Genomic DNA, 20,363 nt, shown 5'->3' on the forward strand with positions numbered 1-20,363 from the left:
TCTGGGGCTCCAGGAGATTTGTTTTCTATTCTTATAACACATTTGACTAATGAATGCTAAGGAAAACAATGTAAAAATAAACTATATCAATGTTTATTTCTTCAGAGACTCATAAGACTGTTAGGAACTTTGGGGGATTATACATTATTTGAATCACTATTCCTCAACAAAGGGCATGGGAGTAGACATCAAAATCTAGGGGGTGAGGGTAAGGACCATGGTTCGGATAAGCCCCTCTTCCCTTAAGCCACTGACTAATTCTTCATGCTCAGCTTTCTCTATTCACTCACTCATTCATCATTCAACACATGGTTCATTGGCAGTTTTTGTGTGGGATAAACACTGTGTTAGATGTTGGGGAAACAAACAAACATAGTAGGGGATCCTGACTTCTGGTGGCACACAGTTTACTGAGGAAACAAAGGGCCCAGAAAGGTGCTGCAACTTGTTTGGGGTGAGTACTTAGCCAGGAGTGGGCCCCAAATATCCTGATTCTGAGCCCAATAAAATACTACAGCTTCTTCTCACATGCAGTGTCGTACATCCCACGCCAATATCAGTGCGAGGCACTGATTCCCTTCCTGAGCAGGCTCAACCTCGGGGGTTTTCATCCAGTATTAATTAGAACAGGTTATATATAACACAGCCATCTTGATGTACCATTCAGTAACACCCAGTACATGATGCAGGAAGATCCACAAGAGCCTGGAGCACAGTTAGAGCCTCAGCTCTCCCCCCCACCACCATCACTAGTTTGGCTCAACCTGCAGGCCAGAGCTTTGTCTGGACCCTGATTTTTATATCTTCTAGCAAGTTCTATCAGGAACAGACAGATCACCCAGCCTCATATTTTTCCACAGCCCACAGCATAGACTCCAGAACACAACACCATCCCTAACATGAGCTAGACACTTAATAGCTCCTGATGCCTATCCAACTAAGCTCAAGTTCATCCCAACTCTCTAGGTATTCCAGACTTTGGGGTAACACACTGCCAGATGATATCTCCAGGTGCCAGCCCTGCATTCAGAGCAGTTTCCACAGCATGCTAGTCACCAAGGCCCAACCTGCCTCAGGGTTGAACTTATGTACCAGGAGTTGTGACCATTTCCTTTTTATGGTCAGGCAAGGATGAGTTACACATAATGGCACATGCATAAAACTTCCAGATAAGATTTCGGCAATCTATAATTGTCTGGCAGCTTTTAATGTCTAAACATCAAGTTGCTATGAACAACCCTACCCTTTGGAGGCACTGGCACTAAAATGCCAGCAAAATGCTGAAAAGAAAATGGGACAGAAAAAGATTAATAATGACATTAATGAAGGCCATCATTTGGGAAGGTATATTGGGAAGACTTGATGATGGTGAATCAATAAATCAAGCACTTTAAGCCCCTAAACTTCTTTCCAGTCTCATCTCCTACCATAATTTTCTACACCAGACTCTTCAGCACTCTCCAAGGAAGGACCCCTGTACTTATCTCCAATCTACATCCCTGCCTTGATCTCTGCTTTTCTTTGATAGACTAGAAGCTCCTCAAGGACAAGAATATTTGATTTTTGTTTTCTTTGACTTCTATCCAAAGCATGGTACTCACTTAGAATATGTTGATTAAAGTAGGTAGAACTGAAAGAGAATTTGATGTAAAATCTGATGATCTGGGTTCCAGTTTAAGTTCCACAACTGACTAACTTCTGTGGTTCTCAGTTTCTTGTTCTCCAAAATAATAATTTCTGTTAAGGGACTCTATCACAGGATTCTCATAAGAATCAAGTGCAATGGAGGGGAAAACACTTTGAAATTTACAATGCACAGTTCAAAGTGGCTGCTGAATGTTGAATGAATGGATAAACTAATGAGCAAACTATCACAGTTAAGTAAAGCCATCAGGTTGTTCCAGAACAGATTACAGATTCTGTGACTCAGATTCTATCTGGGGAACAATGTATTTGAAATGCCCTGTCCTGACTTTGTAACCATCCTTAAATATGGTTATTTCACTTCCCAAAATATCTTAACCCTTTAACTACAGGAGGACATAAATTACTGCTAAGGATTCATACTGATCCAAAGAAAATGAAAAAGATAATCAGAAAGTCTTTTTGTTCTTGAAATGCAGAATTGGAAATGAACCATTTCCCAGTAGTGGGAACTGAAATCCAGTATTAGATCCTCCTTTTTGATACCTCTTCCTCTTTTTCCTCTTTCTACCTTAGGCCTTCCACACCCTTCCTCTGTACCCAAATGGGGAAAAAAAATCATTTGTTTTGAGCTAACTTGAGTCTTAGCAAAAGGTGTAGACAGTGTCCCAATTTATCAGGGCCATTTTCTAGGATCAACAAGGTAGATTTCTATAGTTACTAAAATAAGGAAATAGGATAACTTTCTACCAAAGGTCTGAATGATAGGAAGCCCTGGGCTAATTTCAACTTGCTAAGAGAATCCCTGAATCTATGCTTCCTGTCTCTGCCACAAATGCTGAGTGGATCCCCAAATGTTGAGATATACATGGAAAGAGATTGGGAGCAAGTTGCAGGAATTTAGAGTTTATTCTAAGTGTATAGAGAGGTCAGTTAAGGTTTGTAGGCAGGGTTATGACATGATCTGGTTTATATTTTAAGAAAAGAACCCCAGCTATTGTATGGGAGATGAATTAGAAAGAGTTAGAAGTAGGAGTCCTGGTGAGAGATGAAAGTAACTTGGACTAGGGAGGTGGCAGGGCAAGTGGTGAGGTATGGAGAGATTCGAGACATATTTGAAGGTGGAGTCAACAAGATTGAAAGCCATATTGGAATGAGCAGGAGGGGGTGGTGAAGGGAAATGGGTATTAAGAATAAATCCCACATTTCTGGTTTGAGCAACGAGGTGGATGTGCCTCTATTTACTGAATTAGAAACACTGTTGGGGAAAAGCTTCCAGGGGGCAGTTGATGGAAAGCAAGAACTCAGTTTTGAACTTGATGTGTTTGAGATAGATGAAGGCAGTTGGATATTCAAGACCTGAACTTGCAAGAGAAGTCTGGTTTAGAGACAAATTTGATTCCTCAAACTACAGGTAGTATTTGAAGCTAGGAGAAATAGAATTTTAAAAAAACAGTAAAGGTGGAATTGTCCTCAGAAATACTCCAGTCCAAACTAATTTCTCAATAGATAGCAAAATTGGGAGCTAAAGAAGTAAAGACCTTGGCAGATGTAGAGTTGGTGGGAGACTAGTCAGATTTCTGTATCAGCACAAAGGTCTAAATTCCCGCATGGTCTAGCTTCCGACCCCCCACCCCCAATTTCATCTTCTACACTGTCTCTACATGTGCCACAGTGGCTTCCTTCAAGTCCCTGAATATGTCTTGGTTTTACTTCTTTATGGTTATTTCACCTCTGCTCCCTCTGCCTGGCTTACTTTCCCCCCCAATCTTGCCCTTGTTTACTCATCTGTGGATTTCCTTGAATAATACTTGTCTCCTCAACTACTCTAGGAACATTATACTTCTCTTCTCAACTCTGAAACCTGAAGGTTCAGTAAGAAAATGGAGGAGTATTGTAAGATTCTTGGGGTTAGGAATTGAAAAGGTTGGAGAAACAATATATGCAACTATATTTCCTTATTTTGTCACCCATTTGGTTGGGTGTATTACATGGAATAAAACAATATATTGATCTTTTCAGTTCTTACCAATATGTAGCTACAAAAGTTATGAATAGAGCACCTTCTATGTGCCTGGATCTGGACTAGACTTTCCATATACATTCTTTATTATGTTTCTCATGGTGACCCTGTGAAGTATGTCACAATTATTGTTCCAATTCGAAAGATAGGAACTTAGAACCCAGATTAGGAAAGCATCAGCTGGGCTACTTAACTGCAAAGTGAGGTTCAAAACCTGGTTGTTCAACTTCACACAAGCGCCTTTCCCCAGGTTGTAGTATTAACAACTGCATACAGTCATTGCTCTCTATTCTGAACAAGGCCCTGTGCTAGCCTATTCATGTATGTTCAATTGCATCACCACAATACTTAGAGAGGTAGGTGGTGTTGCATTTCAAAGAAGAAACAGTTCAATTCTTCCACTACTTAATTTTTTTTTTTTTTTTGGTTTGAGAACATTAATGATTCCCTACGAGGCATGTGGGTTTTCAGTCTCATGCTTTGTCTACTCTTTGGTCCCTAGGAGCTTCTGAAGACAGAGTATTACCTGTGCATTAGCTCATGCAGCATCTCTGAGAATGGAAAATCCCAATTAATCTCTTTGCCAAAATCCTCCAGTCATTCCTGCATTTGGCCAACCTTTCCCATGTGGTTGAAGTCAACATTTGAATATGAAACCTGGCTTCAGTTTCCCAAAATTTAATTGTATTATAAGGAGTTTGCCAAAACTGGGCTTTGTGAATCTATGAGAGAAAGGGTGGGAATAGGGCTGACCAAATCTTTAAGGGTGCCCAGCAATTTGGTGCAATTGCTGAAATATTCGATGCAATCAGGGGCTGCACTGGTTGGCAATGCTATCTCTAGTTCAGTGAGTGCCTGCTGTGTAGGGCATAGTTCTAGGCCCTTTAGGGGGGCTATAAATCAGTGGCTAGAAAAAGAGGTTGGCTCTACCATAAATCCAGTGACAAGTATGTCAAATGGGGAAGAAAGATAATCAGGCAAGAGCCGGTAAAAATTCATAGGGAACCCCACGGTCTCAGGCAGCAGGGGCATCAGCTTTGTTTGATCATCAGCTTTGTTTGTGCATGTCCAGTCTGGGAACCAGGTACGGAAGACTCTGTTCAGTCCTGTGCCTTGCAGATTTGATTAAGGCTCTTAGGAGAGACATAACCTCAGCCTGAAATGGGAACATTCAAAAGAGACAACCAAAAAGATGACTAAAGCTTTTAGTGCAAGAAGTGGGAGAATGGATGGAGTGAAAATGGGTAAGTTTTCCACTTGATTTTCAAGGCCAAGGGTATAATGAAGGGTCTCATTTTTTTAATGCTGTTGTTAAGCCTTTCAAAAGAATCTTCCCTGAAAGCTGAATGTCAAACCAGAGGTCTAGGATGATTCCTCTCTGTGCCTCTTGCCTTGGTTTGCTCAGGGGAAAACAACCATTACCTTCAGTTGAATTTTCTCAGGATTAAATGCAGTAAGACACAGTAAATAGCTTGTTAACATAAAGTGTAGAAAGTAGACTGTTTGATATATTGTCCAGCTACCCTAGCCATCTGATAAGAAATAGGACTAGATAGTTAGATTGATGTCACAAAACCATAGAGATCATATAGTCCAATTGCTGAATGTGATGGGTGAGAAGAAAGAAGGCAGTAAGTGCCTTGCCCAAGGATGCCAGTGCAGAGGAAGTTAGAGGCTCAGGAGGTGTTTGAGGGTTGGGGGAGGAATAAAAGACTGAGAGCCGCCGTGAGCCTGCTGCTCTGCTGAGCCCCTTACAACCCAATCTTATTTTTATTTTATTTTTTATTACATTTATTGTGCATGTGCAGTCACAATGATTATTAACCATCACAAAATCATGTCTTTTCTGAAAGCACTGCTTCTTTTTCTTTTTTTTTTGGGGGGGGGGGAGGATTTTTTTTAAAAAAACAAACACTGCTTTTAAAATACTTTGATGCTTAAAAAGACCAGTGGGCACTGGTTAAATATATATATTTCAGGTATACACTTTATAGTATGATATCTGTACACTCTATTGTGTGCTCACCACCCAAAGTGAGTGGAAATAGTCTCCCTGAGATCAAAGAACTAAGAAGCAGATATGGGGGAGTCAAACCCAAAGCCCATGCTCTTGAACTCTGTTTTCAGGGTTTCCTAGCAGTGGTAGCTAGAGAGGGGGTTGTTCTTATTTTTTCAAAGCCTATCTATGAATCTCTGTGTAATCCTGCTTTACACAGCTGAACTTTGCAGTCTAAAATGGCCCTAGCTGGTTTGACTCAGTAGACAGAGAGTCAGCCTGCCGACTGAAAGGTCCCAGGTTCGATTCCAGTTAAGGTCACATGCCTAGGTTGTGGGCTCAGTCCCCAGTGGGGACCATGCAGGAGGCAGCTGATCAATAATTCTCTCTCATCATTGATGTATCTATCTCTCTCCCCATCTCCTTTACTTTCTAAAATCAATAAAAATAAATAAATAAATAATAAAAATAAAATGGCTCAGTGCACTCAGATCGCTTTCTCTCCAAACACTGTGTAATTGGTGCTTGGCATCAAAGGGAAAATGTTCCTCCCTCCTTTGTCTCCAAGTACGAGTAGTTCTTACCTATAAAAATCACTAACTTAAAATTATCTATAAATGTTTCCTATGGTTACCTTAGGCCAGTGGTCGGCAAACCGCGGCTCGTTGGCCCCTTGAGTGTGGCTCTTCCACAAAATACCACGTGCGGGCACACACGTACAGTGCGATTGAAACTTCGTGGCCCATGCTCAGAAGTCGGTTTTCGGCCTGGGCGAGTCTATTTTGAAGAAGTGGTGTTAGAAGAAGTGGTGGGTGTCGGTCAGTCAGGCAAGGGGAGACGCTGCACAGGCGGGCGTGGGATACGTAGCGTGGGCGAGGCACACGCGATTCATGCACGAGCTGAGGATGGGAGAGTTGGAAGGGGTCGACCTCAGCAATGCATCTCAATCAGATTGAGGATGTTTTTAGCAAAGGCCAGCTTAGGAGTACCCTAATTAAGTTAAGAACAATGTGCCTACCTATATAGTTTAAGTTTAAAAATTTTGGCTCTCAAAAGAAATTTCAATTGTTGTACTATTGATATTTGTCTCTGTTGACTAATGAGTTTGCCGACCACTGTCTTAGGCCAATGTAAAGAAATGTGCCTCCCATTTCGTTCCACCAGCCCCTAGTAGGTGCTCAATAAACTTTTTTGTGCATAGATTTTTAAAGCAAGTATTCTGTAAGTCTCCTGTTACAGGCTTTTTTTGTTTGTTTGCATTTCTCCAATCTATGGGTTCAGATCCATCCACCTCTATCCTTTATCCAAATGAATTTACATCCATTATTGCCACACACCAAATCCATTACCCTATATGTTGTACATATGGTACACATAGAGATACATACATACATTCAGTGAACACTGATTAAGCCCTTTAGTGTGGCAGACAACAGGTGAGTTGCTACAGTGTCACCTGTTAAAATCTAGACTGGGATTGCTAATCTTCCAGAAGTCAGATCATTTCTTATACCACTGCTTTTAAACGTTTTTTTCCTGATGCTTAGAAAGACCAGTGGGCATTGCTTACAGCTATATTATTCTTAGGCTCGTATGAAACATTTAGCTCAAAATCCTGGTTTCTTCTAAATTTTTGTTGTGTACTGCCGTGAGAAGCCATTCATAGCAGAGGCCAGTAGTCTAGAAAAGGGTTTGGGTTCACAGGTGGCACACACCTTCCATTTTACTTTTAGAATTATGTTTAACAGTTCAGAGTCTGTTATCTGCCTGGGCCTCTGATGGCAGACCTGTGTCCTATTCACTGTCAGCGGCGGGATTGATTGCATAAGTCACTGAATAGGAAGCCTATGGAAAGAGCACAGACTCTTAAAACAAAGCTGGTTTTTGACTCTGACACCAAATACCTGTGTGACTCTGGGCCACTTACTTAATCTCTCTGAGCCTCAGTTTTCTTATCTCTAAAGAAGAGATAATAATAACCAAGTGACAAATGTCAGTAGGGATGAAAGGAGAAGAAGTAATCCCCAGAACCTGGTGCACATGGAATAAACAGCACCTTATTTGGACCCTAGCCACATCCTCAGGAAAGTACATCTTCCAATCTCTCCTCCTGTGTCCCTCCCATACTAAAAAGCCAAGATGAAAGATGTCTGAGTTAGTCACCAATTTGGAACACCCTTTTCCCCTTTCATTGGCAGTGAGGTAGGTAACCTACATGTGAGTCAGAGTAATTATTGCAGCAACACTCTCCTGCACTTCGCTAATCCCCACTACGATTGTCCAGCTTTTGGAATGTGAGGCACTTTCCCATCTGTTACTCATCTGATCTTCACCACAGTCCACGAGAACACAAGCCCGTATTGTTATCCATCTTTGACAGATGAGCAAGCAGAGGTTAGAGGTTAAGTGGCTAGTCCAGGAATACACTGCTAGATTCAGAGTCTTTGACTCTGAATTTCATCCATGAGCTTTCTAATATCTAAGCAGCCTTGGGATTTTTGCTACATACTGAAAGACAGACAATGGGTATTCTGGAAGAAATAGGAAGGTAAAGGTGGATGGAGAACATGAGTCAGTTATTCTGGCCCTCCCTGTCTCCACTGGACCCCACTCAGCCTTGGCTCAGTGGCCCTCTCTCCTGAGCACTCATTTCCCTGCCTCTGGTCTCTCAGGTCCTCTGGTTCAGAGTGTAGCTGCAACGGGCTCCTGGGCAAACCCGCCCCCTCCCCAATTTCTTCAACTAACATTTACTGAATGCCAGGCCTTGTGCTCCCCTGCTCTTTGGAGTTTCCTTCTAGCAGGGAAAAGCAGAAAATACACTGGAAAGTAAATGCATACAGTAGTTTTTATTATAATAAATGCTAAAAAGGGAAAAAGCAGGGCAGAGAGGATACGTGTGAGGGGGAAGGATGCAATATGAGATGGGATGCCAGGGAAGGTGTCACTGAGGTCACATTACAGACTGAGAAGAGGTGGAGGAGAGAAACATTTGGATTTCCTGTGTTGGAGAACCAGACAGAGGGAACTATACACACCAGGACCCTGAGCCAGAGCATGCCTGGTGTGTTTGAGGAGCAGTGAGGAGGTTGGTGTAGTTAGCATGGAGTGAAGGAGGGCAGAGCAGTGGGAGAGGATGGAGAGGAAAGCGGAGTGCATTGTATACACCACATTGGTCAATGGATGAACTTGCTGTTACTCTGGATGAGATGGAAAACCATTGAGAGTTTGGACAGGATTGAAAATTTATTTTCACAGAATCCCTCTGACTGCTCTGTTGAGATGGGCAATGCAGGAGCATAGACACTATTTAGAAAGCTATTATAATAATTCTGGAGAGAGATGATGGTAGCTTGGACTCAGAAATGGTGAGTAGTGTTCAGATTCTCTATATTTTTAAGGCAGGGCCTAGTAGTTTGGATGTAGGTTGTGGAGAAACAGGAGTCAATCATGGTTCCAAGTTCTTAGGCCTGAGCAACTATAACTCATCGTATTGTTATTTGTCCAAAAGGAAAGGCTGCAGGTGAAGCCCATTTGAAGGAGTTGAGGGCACCTTAGGAACTCTAATTTAGAAGTGTTCAGTTAAAGAAGCCAACAGTCAGAGGGAGACAACTGAGCAGTCAGCTGGGTTTCTGGGTCTGACATTACAGAGAGAAATCTAAACTGAAGACAGAAATGTAAGAGTTGTCAGTGTTAAGATTTTATTGAAACTGTGAAACTGAGGAAGATCCCCAGGGAAGTGAGCATGGGATGAGAAGTGGTCCAATGGCGGAGCGTTGGGCCTCTCTGGGTTAGCGGTTTGGAGAGGAGAAAGCCCCAGCTAGGTGAATGAGGAGTGGCCAGGGACAAAGGAGAAAACCTTGATTATCCTTTCTGTGAAATTCTAACAAAACTTGTCTATCCCCTTCAACCCTGGGTTTATGGTTCCTTGATGGAGGCAGACTAGAGGCACCTTTAGAGTGAGAATCAAGTCACTCACCACTCCACACAGGTCTTAGCATCTAGGAGCCCTTTATTTAAAACACAACAGGTGTCTTACAGCTGAATAACAATGTAAGTGAGCATGGGGGACCCAAGAAATCATCTGGCTTTGTGATTTCCCAGTTGGATTCTTTGGAGCAAGTCAAGGACTTATTTTCTTTCATTGTTGGGAAACCTATGTAGCTGTGACCCCTCCTTTCCTAGAAGAGCTAATAAAAGCAATAGCACCTGCCACTGAAAGGCCTCACCCCCTTTTTCTAAGAAATATTTGTGATTTTCATAATCACACCTCAGACATTTCAGAAGGCTCCAGTGCTTATATCTAGTCAAGAACCTCCATGGGGCAGAGGAGACAAGGCAAAACACTGCATTCTGATAATTTTGACCATTTTCAGACTTATTTGAGAGGAGAAGCTACTACCTGCCACATTCCTTCCTCTCGAGACCAGCTGAAGGCCCAGAATTTGAGACAGGATGGCAGAGATTCTAGCCCAACTACCTCCAGGAAAGATGAGGAACTTGGGCCTAGAAAGGCCCCAGTATCTTGTTCAAAATCACATGCCAAGTGGTCAATCCAAGACTCAAAACCAGGTTTCAATTTGAAACTTTCTACTCAGGTTCAGATTCAACTAAACTCTATTATTAGCATCTACTATAAGCCTGGAAACATGCCAGGTACATTTACATTTTATCATTCTTCATCCTCACCATGACCTCTAAGACTGATGCTACTATTCCCCTTTCATAGGTGAGAGCATAATGCTCAGACTGGGAAGTGACATGACCAGGCCTCACATGGCTAGCATGCCGGCACAGGAGGACTGGAGCCTGTCTGTTTGACTCCGAGACCAGTGCTCATTCCAGCACACCTGTTGTCTTTTTCAGCAGGACTCATCCCACAGGGTTATTTATTTCCATACTACAAGTGACTGCCCTAAGACCCTGCCCTCCTACCAAGAAGTGAGGCCTCTCCAGCTTGGTTTGTTAGCAAGTGACAACTTTGAATCCAGGTTGTAGACTCTGAAACCAAACTGCCTGGATTTGAATCATGACTGGACCACTTATTAGTTATGCAAATTTGGGCCATGTAACTTCCCTAAAGGCCAACTTTCCCTCATCTGTATTATGGGAACAGTGACATGCTTATCCCAGGGAGTTAGGATTAAGTAATAAAATACATGTACTATCACTAGCACAATGTCTGACACGTGTAGCATATGTTCAATAAATGTTAAAATGTAATAGTCAATGGCTGACTTTTTTAAAACCCTAGAGCTGTTTTGGAGCATACTGTCCAATGGTTTAAAAGTCTTTTCTGGAATATGTCCTGGAGGGGAACCTGATACCAAAATTCAGAACTGACATGTCTTTAGGAGTTTCAGCAACATGCTCTCTATCAATCAGGATTCAACTAGGAAGAAAACCACTTAAGTGATATGAAATAATAGGAATTAGATATACACAACTAATAAAAGACCAAAGGTATGCAGTGATGAGTCCTCATAACCCATTTGAAATACCAATGAAAAAGCACTAATAGTAAATATGTATATATATGAAAGAAACTAAATGTTCACAGTGGATATTTCTGAATGATGGAATAATGACAGGTTTTATTTTTACTTTCATTTACTGGCTTTCTAATTTTGTACACTAAACAGGTATCAAATTAGAAATTATTTCATTGTTCTTACTTATTGTTAAGTTTTGGTCTTACTTATTTCTTACTTCACCTAACCCCTTTTTTTCTCTATAAAAACTTAAGATAATGTTTTGGAAGCACTTGTAGTTATAAAACTATTTATAGGGAAGAGACAAGGTAGAAGGGGTTAAAATAGTAATTCAGTGTAGATAATCACTTGATTAACGTTAGGAGATTTAATTTTCTGGATTCTGAAAGTAATGAACAGAAGATGCCAGCTTATTCATGTGAGAGCTTAAAGAAAGAAACATACAGTCTGATGCTGCTGTAGAATAGGCCCTCAACTAGGGTGTCGGGATGCCTGAGCTGGCATCCAGGCCCAACTCAGGAAGTGACTGGGTCCCACACTCCCAGTGTCTCTCTTGTCTTCTCTCTAAAGTGAGAACCCTTCCAATAAGGGGTTTCCTATTGTGTCTACTAGTATGTGTTTTATTTGTCAGAGCCTCGGGTCATTGGCAGAGGGAAGAATTGGGGCAGGTGGCGTGGGGGTATGCTAGGACCTAGCAGCTAGGTGATCAGAGTGAGGCCTCTAATCCCATGGGGAAAGATGGACTGTTCCTGCCCACTGTCATCCTGGCAACCTTGGTGAGAAAGGCAAACCAGAGATAAGAAAGCTGGGCATCATTTGGCATTCTTGGTTAAGCACAGTCAGACTGGAATCTGATATTCTAGATAGAATCAAAGAATGTCAGGCGTGGGAATCTCGAAAGCCATGTAGTCCAACTCCCCATTTGATAAACGGGGAGAAGCAGGGATTTCACATCCTGGCTGAGTGTAGACACCACCAGACTTCATCTCTTCAAGGTCCCTCCCAAGGCTGATTTCATGAAGCTTGAGAGTGGAGGAGAGAAGGGGAGAATGGGCCCTTTAATCTTGCCCTCATTTAGTAGGAACTGGAAAATGTTTCCCAAATTGGTTAGTTATTTTCAAGACCCTGGACTTCCCATGGCAGCAGATCCCGCTTCTGATCAACAATCATTACTTCTCTTTCCAATAGTCCTGTGATGCTGGTGGTGATCAAGCAGTCAAGACTCAGCTACACAAATCTCTTGGGCAGTGCTGACCAGTCTGACCTGTGCTCTATATTTCATCCTTGTCAGTGATAACAGATAGGTACCTTTCTAGAGTTGCTTCCTGGATCTCAACAGAACCCTCATCACCGGTCATTGCTCCCAGAAAATCGTCCTACCAGTAAATTTGCACATAGCTGGCCACCCAGCTAAGACAAGTAATGAACCAAGAAAAAATTTTTAAAAAGTGGGTTTTAATATCAGGATTTTTTTTTGGTCTGGTTGGCATGGATCAGTAAATTTTCAAAGCAATTTTAATATTATTTTTTAAAAAAGAATTCTTTTCTTTGATACTCAGACACTGCACAGAGAAACATGAGAATATGATCATTTTAAAGCTCCATTTTTCTTAGTTCCCTTAGTAACTCCATGAACCCAACTCTAACTGTAATCTTAAGGGATTATTGTGTGGAAGAGGCAGCAAGGTATTAAAAAACATAGACTAGGCCTAAAGTCAGAAAAGTGGCTATGTTTTGATGCTTCTGTCTAACCAGTCCATGACCCTGGGTAAAGCACTTCACTTTCTGGCCCTCGTTTACTCCATGAAAAAACTGGGATAATGTTTATATTTGAATTTCAGCCCCTGCTGTGTTGTTCAGAGGATCAACACTAAGGGTATAAAAACATTTGGATATTATTATTTTTATGAATTATAATTTTATAATTAGTTCTCAATAGCATTAGTCCTCTCCACAAAATGAAATTGGTTTCCAGGTATCAAATGCTTATATTTCTGAATGGATTGGGAAGGAAGATAGAAAGAGAAAAAAAAAACCAAAAAACAAAGGTCAATCTTTTCCTGGAAAGCTCTGTTGTTTAATCCGCTTCTTGGAGTAAAAAATCCCAGCCACACTACAGGGAACAGAACGTGGGCTTCTCTTTGATGTCGCCATTCACCCAATGGCCAGTATCAATTCCCTTTTTTCACTGACACATTCAAAACCCTTAAATTCCCTGTTTGAACATGTGCTATAACCTAAACAATCAAAAAGGCAAACAGTGAGGAAAGAAGAGAAGAAAGCATATGAAGACAGAGATACTGCTGTATTCTTTGGATAGAGGACGGTTAATGAGACTTACATTTTTGTTTAGAGCCAAATAGTTTTCTTAAAATATAGAAGGTTAAAGACCCTCTGATAGGGAGCAGGCAGGAGCAGAAACATGAGTCCTGTACTCCAACTAGTGGTGTTACCACCCATTTGTGGTTCCTAAAAGATACCCTAGAGCGAGGGAGGCAGGCCTTGCGACCCTACCTTACATTAACAATCCTTCAGGGCTAGGCCCCTCTTCTCAGCCTAGGGTTCCACCTGAAGCTAGGGTGACTCCTGTAGTTTCCAAACCCTTCTTGGCCCACAGAGCAAGCAGTCCTGCCTACCAGCATTGGATAGGATTTTCCTTAATCCCATCAGCAAACCAAGACAATGCCAAGATGAATAGTGGGAATCAGAAAACTGAGGCAGGGGTAGGGTGGAGTGGGGGTGAATAGGCCTTTTAAAGAGCCCAATAAGAGAATTAGGGCAGGAATCCTCTTTAATAGTTCCTTTTCCATGACATTCTTTAATTCTCAAGTCACCCTCCACACCCCACAGTTCAAACAGAGATTCAAACACCTTACCAGGTCTGGACAGATTCTGCAAATGCTGTCTCTTGCACGATTATGGCAATTTGACACGGTGTTCTCCCTGTTGCATTTTAGATCTTCCTGTGCACCTCCTTTCAAGTGGTCAATTCTCAGATTGATCAGGATCAATAAACCTGGTATAGGACAAAGTTAGCGATCATTAGCCAGTGTTGAGCTTTGAGCAGTGCATGAGTAATTACACTATTCGGTTGATTGATGCAGGTTCAGTTGGGAAATACTACATTTTAAGGAAGTGCAAACTTTTAACTTCTGAGTTGGAACAGGCTGCCAGGCAGCATGCCAAGAGAAAAACTGTATGAAACTTTAGACAATCCTTTGGACCATGGGCACAAAACTGGGCACAAGCCAAGCCAAGTCCAGGGATTCTCAGAGGATCCAAAGAGAAGTAGGCAGGAAAAGAATTTTCAAGTACCAACAGCAAATACCAGAAACTTCATCTTGCCTGCTCCTGTTTGCCAAAGCCCAGGTCTGGGAATGTCAATTACCTCTACTGAACTATTTTTCATAATGTTACCATTCATATTCCATTGAAATGCATTACCCAGAACCCAATGGCTTAGAATCCTGTAATATTGGTTATCTTTAATATTAAGAGTCAATAAGCCCATGTGAAGAGTTGGCTCCTTTCTCTTCTTCAACAGAGTTGAACAACTTATTTTTTAAAGATAAAGATAAAACCGATCACCCGCATTTTCAGAGTTGCCCTTGTAAAAATAGGCAGAACCAGAAAATTATAAAAGTGTTGGGTTCAGAAGGACTTTAGAGATTACTCCATATCTGAACCTCTGACATAACATCCCTAAAAGAGTGTTCATCAAACTCCTTTTTAGATATCTCCAAGGGTAGAAACTCTCTGCCTTCCAGTGGCCCATTCCATGGTTGATCAGATTTAGAAGTTGGATGATCTAAACTTGAACTTATTTATTGATTCAAAGATAGGAAGGGATATTTTATGGCAAAATAGCACTTACCAAAAATATTTGGGACTATGTGTGGTTGGTGACCTCAATGAATGCAAACAGAGTCCATGACCACAGACTATACACTAAATCTCAACCTATATGTAAGTCCTTTGTCAGTAGAGCAAACAGAAAAAAATTGTATGCTGCACATAGTGTACATCTATTGTCAGGACTAGAGAAATATTTACGAATGACAATTTTAAATATTGATGATGAGGCTTCGCCACAGGAAAAGGAACTTGATCTGATTTACTTTGATTTTAGCTTTTAAGAGAACATGTGAAAATCAGGTCACTATCACTCCTTAGACACAAAGTGGACAGTTAATCTCTCCCATCATTTTAATGATTTCTACAAGTTTTCTTTTTCTTGAACCCATGCCTAAGTAAAAAAATTATAAATTTGTGTACTTAATATAATTTTAGAACTGAAATATTTCCAGAGGAACTCTTTTCTGATTTCTTCATCTTAAAAGTAAAAAACTAAAGTGCAGAGAGAAGGAACAACTGATCCAAGGTCACAGAGCCCTTTAGAGATGGAGTCAGGACTAAATCATAGGTCTCCCTACTACTAGTATGTGTTCTACTCTTCATTATTAATGATGATATGACGAGTATGGAAGAGAGTAATGTTCTATAAAGGAGCTATAGAAACTTGTATGGAATAGAGGAATGACCCAGTCTCTCCTGCCTTCCCATGCAGCAACCTCATGATGTTGCTAGTGAGGACTGCTAACATGACTTTTAAAATGTCAATACACAACAAATAAATACACGACAAACACCATCTGATTATATCTGTATGAGAATATATAAAAATAATTCCTATCATAAGGACTGAAAGTTATTGAGCATCTACTATGTTCCAGGCACTTTACATACCTTATTATCTCTAATCCTTAGTGTTATTATGATTGTTTTTTAGGGCAATAAAGTGAGGCTCACAAGACACATGGTCAGTGTGGAGCCCAATCTTCTGGCTCCAAATCTTATGTATTTTCCTCATAGCCACCACCTTCTCTAGATGATCTCAAACTTATTCCATGTCCTGCCCATCAAGCCTTAAACATTTTAGATAATTGATGCTGGTGTATAATAAACTAGATATTTCTTTTGAAATTCCTTGACTATTCAATTTAGTAACAGTAATTTGAGGAAGTATCTCCCTCATTTATTGGTGTGTCCTTCATATTTAATGCATTTTACAGAAAACAGGTCAAAGTAAGATCCTAGCATCTTGTGGTAACTTGCAATGCTTGATATGTAAACATAAATAAGTAAATAAATAAATAAATACATTTTGAGAATATTTATTCACTAGTCATAATTTTTAGAACTGTTGTTTGTATTAAAACATATTTATGTTAAAAACTATCTGCAAAATTAAAAATCAGATTTTTTTTTGCAATAGAGGTAGATCCAGCATCTGGTTATAAACTCTTGCATAAATTCTTCTCTAATATATATATTTTAAAGATGTATAGTTCTATGTTTTAAATAGAAAATAAATAGATGGATTAAAACAGTATTTGCCATAATAAAGAAACATCTACATTCTAGGTTACAGTAGCATATATATATATATATATATATATATATATATATATATATATATCCAAAATAGATCATGGATTATTTTTAGGTGCAATGGTCTGGTAAAGTGAAAGAAAATGTGACTGTGATTTTAGCAGAATCATTTTATTGCTGCTCCAAGACTTGGATGCAAGTCCACAAACATGGAACCTCATGATCCACTTGGCAGTTCTGCTGCAGAGGACAATTATATGGCAGTTTAGAGAAGTCAGTCCCCAAATTGATGGAAGAACTGTCATCTTATAAGTAAAGTTGTTATAAGATGCAAGACGTATGATTTATACTCCTATTTCTTAGCCAAGTGAAATATAAGCATTCTCTCTTCTAAAATTCACTGGGGATTCTTCAGTTCAAACATACAATTAGAGTCAATGATAGAAGCACAATAAAAATAGCTAACCTTTAGTGAGTGCTTCCTATAAGCTAGGCATTGTTCTCTGCACTTACAGGTATTAACTTTTTGACCTTCACAACTCAGTAAAGAGAAATTGTTATTCACATTTTTATATGCCCAGGTTTGCAGAGCTTCTGTGGGAGGGAGCCTTTGCTCAGAATGAAGCAGTGACTCCAAGAGCAAGGGATCTTCCACTGCAATGCTGCACTGCCTCTATTGAGCCCCGGCCAGTGAGCAGGTTCTCCCCGCCCCTCGCCTCCACACAGGCAGTAACCCAAGCAGCGAGGGTGAAGTCTACTGTGGTAAGTGTTCGAGCAGGATCTCCGTGGTTTCTGCCACCTCAATGCCACCATCTTCCTTACCAGAAAGAGCTTCCTATTTTGATGGGTGAGTCATCCAGTTATTCTTGCTGAGTTAATTTCCTCTTTAAGGGGAGCTTTCTTTATGTTCAGCATCAAAGTTACCTTACTCCTCACCTCTGATTGTTTTGTTGGCCAGTCCCTAAGTTTGAATTATCTTCACTCTGCCAATGTCTGCTCTTCCTTAGACTTAAAAACACCAATTCTCCTTTTACTGAAATGTAAGCTCCAAAAAACTAGGTCTCATGTCTGGTTTATTTTTTATTTCTATACCATCTCTTCAGTACATAGCAGCCTTTTAATATGTGTTGAAAGAATAAATGAATGAATGATGAATAAATGTTGAACGAATGAGTGAATGGCTCCCCTTTGAGAGCGTTCTAGACTCAGCAATCTCTGAGTCTGTTCTAGTACTAATCCCTCTACTTATTAACTCAGCAAATATTCATTGAGTGGCTACTGCCTGAGGGAATGTGAAGTTCTGTGCATGGGATGGGAATATTCATGCTTGAAGACTTACACTTTCTTCATTCATAAATTTGTTCATTCAGTCAAAAGCATTTATTTAGTACTTTCTATGATAAGAACATATAATAAGTGGAGGCATGGATGTTAAAAACCATAGATTTAAACTAGAAATCTCTGGTTTCTAAATTGACTTCGCCACTTAATAGCTTGGGCAACTTTCTAAATATCTCTGGGCCCCTGGTTCTTAATCTACAAAATGAGAAAAAGTATCTGTATTAATATCCTTAGCTATGAGGATTCAAGAACATCATATATATTAAGTGCTCAATAAATCTCACCAATTAACTATTATTATTTCCATGGTAAGTGAAACAAAGAGGAATTAGACATGATCATTCTTCTCAAGAAACCAAAAAACTCATGAGAATATATGTTATTCAAATATGAGGTACAAATAAAAATGCTAGGGGTGCTCAGGTTTGGTAGAGATGACTTAAAACAGAAAAAAGTCAGAGAAGGCATCCTTTCTGGAGGAGGCTGCTTTAAGCAGGTTTGGACATATAGTCACGTAGGGGAGAGGCTTTCCAGGAGGTGGAAGTAGCCCAATAAATAAATGGAGGTATTAAAGAACAAGGCCATATAATGGGCTCTTGAGTCATTGGACAATTAATTTATCAGAATTATGAAAGACGTAAGAAGGATAAAGTCTCTCTCTATCCTAAAGAAAAGGTTGGAAATATCTTGGGGAGGACCTTGAAAACCATGGAGTTTGGATTCTACTCTTTGTAGACAGGTGGGTATTTGTGGATGTATGTGCATCATTCACTGGTTTCATTTTTGTTTTTAACAGTGGGTGAGTATAGGGACCTATATTCAGACCTTTGAAATTTTAAGTTATTTATTCCTTCATGTCTGGGAAATTAGATTACTTCCCGATATACTTTAACATCTGTCATGTCATCTGAGTAGCCCTATGAAGTAGGCCACATGAGGAGATGAAGCAACTCACATGGACATAAGATAACCTCCCAGTGGCAAGAGCTATTAATTGGATGGACTGGGATGTGAATAGCATGGCTACTAATTCAAAGAATTTCTGCTCTCCGAGGTAGAAGAATGCAAAGATGCAAAAGGGAAGTCAAGGCCATACTGAGTGGCGGGGAAATTTTGAAGACAGGAGCCTCAAGTCAGGGGTTACTTTTGCTCCTGCTGACCACTTTCTTTTGCTGTGACTTACAGCAATAAGTGTTCTGTAAAATGAAATCAGCTATAGATTTTTTTCCTGCTCTCTTGGCCTGGCCTAGTGGGTACCTTTCTTCTGGCCTCATCCCAGGCTTCTTAAAGGGCTTCAAAAGAAATTGTTATTGACTGAACTCTGGGGTTATTTATAATGGAAATCCAGTCTCTCTTGTCCTCCATGGAAGAGTTGGGCTCTTAATCTGAACCTTGGGGAATTAAAGGCACAGTTTGCTTTATTTAGCTTTCAGGACATTGGATTTAAAAAAAAAATATTTTGCAAAGAGCTCAAAGTTCCACTAATGATAAAAGTATCTTATTTCTCAATGTCTTGACCAATTTAAGTAACTCACCTCTTCTTCTCCAAAACCTATTCTCATATTTCATGAAGTTAGACACTCTTATTTATTTCCTTAAGCAGTGTATAAAAGGGCAATTTTCAGCACACACTTGAGGAAATTTACTTAAGTGGCACACACACACACACACACACACACAAATTTTAAGTGCATTTATCTGACAATGTATCCAGGAGTTTGTGAGGTCCATGAAGGAGGCTCTGTGACTATGTTTTCTGCATTCTCTAGACTTGAACACTTGTCCTTGCACACAGTAAGTGCTCAATTATTTTTTGGTCAATGAATTAGCTGGTGAGCCTATAAGTCTCTGTGTAAGGAAGTACAGAGGTACCTTTTATGGTCAATTACAGTGGATTTCTTTAGCTTAAATTTTCTTATGCTTTTCTGTCTATTTCCCATCCCCCCCCCTCACACACACACACACACACACGCACACACACATACACACACACACGCACTCTCACTGGTGAACTTTTAACATGTTGCCTATGTTCTACTATACTGGATACCTTGATTGCAGGCCACTCAAGAGTTTTTAAAAGTTTTATTTTGACAGATGTTGTATAAAGTAATATCAGATACACCATGTACACTTATAAAAACTTGCCTCTTTTACTTAACAGGTGTGTGACCTCAGTCAAGTTACTTAGATGCTTTAAGGTTTAGTTTCCTCATCTATAAAATGGAGATAATGAAGGTACATACTTCTTGATAATTGAGTGAGATGATGGAGAATAGAGTGTATCTAGACCAGTCTCTGGCTCATAATATGTATTCTGTAATATTTGTTAAGAAGACAACAGTGTTTTATTACCTATCCTACCTGAGTGGCAGTAAAGTTACTTGCCCTAGTTCTCACTGCATAGTATGTGGTTAAGGATTCAGAAATGTTCAACAATCCAGGATCACAGTGCCTTCTCCTCCAGTTGAAGAGGTAA

At 40.2% G+C, this 20,363-nt stretch overlaps 1 long non-coding RNA gene across 2 annotated transcripts in view; it reads left to right on the forward strand.

Moving 5' to 3' along the window:
- The first annotated feature begins 17,856 nt into the window (after nucleotides 1-17,856).
- Nucleotides 17,857-20,363, forward strand: part of LOC308516178 — a 39,899-nt gene continuing 37,392 nt past the window's right edge. The window contains exons 1-2 of one of the 2 annotated variants that reach the window (XR_013995716.1): nucleotides 17,857-18,623; nucleotides 20,049-20,359. This is a non-coding gene — a long non-coding RNA (uncharacterized lncRNA). The remainder of the gene's footprint in view (nucleotides 18,624-20,048; nucleotides 20,360-20,363) is intronic. The other variant, XR_013995717.1, reaches the window with a different exon arrangement.

This window comes from Myotis nattereri, assembly GCF_964212035.1.
Source record: "Myotis nattereri genome assembly, chromosome: 3".
In the NCBI taxonomy this organism is placed as follows: Eukaryota; Metazoa; Chordata; class Mammalia; order Chiroptera; family Vespertilionidae; genus Myotis; species Myotis nattereri.